This window comes from Salvia splendens, chromosome 13, assembly GCF_004379255.2.
Source record: "Salvia splendens isolate huo1 chromosome 13, SspV2, whole genome shotgun sequence".
NCBI lineage: Eukaryota > Viridiplantae > Streptophyta > Magnoliopsida > Lamiales > Lamiaceae > Salvia > Salvia splendens.
Window position 1 is genome coordinate 26645714 of NC_056044.1, and position 2320 is coordinate 26648033.

At 38.9% G+C, this 2320-nt stretch overlaps 1 long non-coding RNA gene across 1 annotated transcript; it reads left to right on the plus strand.

The window, feature by feature from the left end:
* The first annotated feature begins 1170 nt into the window (after positions 1-1170).
* On the plus strand, positions 1171-2014 carry LOC121761620. The gene is made up of 3 exons (XR_006042054.1): positions 1171-1352; positions 1431-1522; positions 1631-2014. It is a non-coding gene; the product is annotated as an uncharacterized LOC121761620 (long non-coding RNA).
* The last annotated feature ends 306 nt before the right edge of the window (positions 2015-2320 follow it).

Below are 2320 nucleotides of genomic sequence, written 5' to 3' on the forward strand. Positions count from 1 at the left end.
GTATCATAAAACGTATTACGGTTGCCTACGTAAAATAAGATTTTGATAAAAATATTATATGGGCCATTTTGGGAAATACCAAACAAAATATAAAGTTTGTGATATTTTAGACTAATTTTTAAAAGTTTATGAAAAAAGACTAAATTTTGGCTAAAGTTTATAATTTAAGGAACTAATATCTGAATTATTAACGGGTGATTTAGCAGGAAAAGTATATAGTACTACCTCCGTCCCCCAAAATTCGTCCCGGTTTGACCGGGCACGGGTTTTAAGGAATGTAATGGAAAGTGGATTGAAAAAGTTAGTGGAATGTGGGCTTGACTTTTATATATTAGTTTTATAATAAAATGTGAGTAGGAATGAGTTAGTGGAATGTGGGGTCCACTACCAAAAATGGTAAAAGTGAAATGGGACAAATTTTGGGGGACGGACGAAAAAGGAAAGTTGGGACAAATTTTCAGGGACGGAGGGAGTACTTATTTTTCTTCAAACTTGAGTTACTTTAAATTATTACTCCACATTATTCAAGTTTCATATAGTCTTCTTTTCTAAAATTCTTTAATGATCTAAGAGCATCCACAATAGCGCCCGTCCCGGCGGTCGTTCGGCCGGCGTGCCGGAGTTCCGTGCGGGACGTCCGCCATTGTGCAGCGGTGACGCGGATACGGACGTCCGCTGCGGACACCGGAGTTCCGTGGCGTTCACGGGACATCCGTCGCAATATCCTTGCGGACGTCCGCCATTGCGTTGACTCCATGGACGTCCGCGCGAACGTGCCGATTATTTTATTATTTTATTTTTGAAAATTCTATAAATAAAGTGAAATTGCATTAACTAAGTATGTTTTTTTTTAAATAAAGTGGTTGCAATTTCTGTGTCGAAATTTTAATTCCGTAAATTGTTTAATTTGGTGAATTTGTGAATTTTTATTATTGTGGGAAGTCCATCGGGATATCATTGGGGATGTCCGCCACTGTGGAGTGGGATGTCCTTATGACGTGACAGTGCAGTGGGAAGTACCAATGACGTGTCAGGAGGTGTTTTGGGATGTCCGTAAGGATGTCCGTCAAGACATCCGCACCACTGTGGATGCAGAAGTTGGAATGATTTAATGGGCAAAGTGGAGGTGGAATGCCTCGCTTTTATCAAAAGATTACTCCATATTAAAAGTACTAGTATTAAAAAAGGAAAACAAGTCATATTTCTCCTCCCTCTGCACAAAACAGATTCACGGCCATCGTCGCCCCAGCAGTCGCTCCAGATTCGTGCGTTTTTGACAACACTGGAAGCACTCAAAATTCGGCTTCATCATCCAGACCTGTAGTGGGCCGAGGATCATCAAATGATAATAGGTACTATATATAATTTGAATGATTTTTTTGTATTAACTATTAACCTTTGACTGACTGTATATAAGTCCACTTTCTTAGAAACTATGCAAGCCAATCGTCCTTGCCAAATCAAGACATAGCCGAACCATCGGAGTTTGCTGGAAATCTCGATTCAGTTCTATGTCAATGAAGTATGAGTTTGCTTTAGTTTTAATAACTATGTTTGCTTCTTGTGTCAACCTAGTTTTGAGGTTTAAGCCTTTTGAGTTCTGAGTGTTGTCACTTCAATTATTTTTTAGATACAAGGAGTCCATTTCAAAAAGTACAAAGGAATGGAAGGAGGAGCTGTTTTCTCGTAGGTCTTCCATGGCAGATATTGGTTCTGAAGTCAGGAAGGAGGTGAATGCTGGAATTGCCACGGTGTCCCGCATGATGGACCGTCTTGAAAGTTCTTCGGCCACTGGATCAAGCAACATTAGTAGGGATACTCCCAATGATACATCATTGAATGGAAAGGACTCTGCTTCTCTGTTGCTGCAAGTTCAGTATCAAGTTAAGTTTATAATATGGCTAGGGGTGTCCATTTCATCTTTATGGTTGACCCTGACACAAAGCCACATTTATACATCATTTCACGATTTACTTTAGTGCATTATGTTATGATTGGCTTAGTTTAACTGCTATATCTTGTGTGTGTTCGTAGTTCACTTATTTATTGTTGTTCGATGTGCTTAATTAATCTTGTAAATTAATGTAGATATTTGGTGACCTCAAAACTCTTTTACAAGGTGAAATGTGGATCTTTCTTATTTCCCTCCCTTTAATGAAAGATTGTTGATGCTTGGGGAAATCATTTGCATGGCAGCATTTGAGAAATCATAAGTGTGACAGTATAAGCTGAACTAGGTAGTGGCATTAATTGGAGTGGGTCAAGGAGAGGCATGCTTACATCTTTAGCTTTTGTATTCACTTTTTCTTTGCATTTTAGT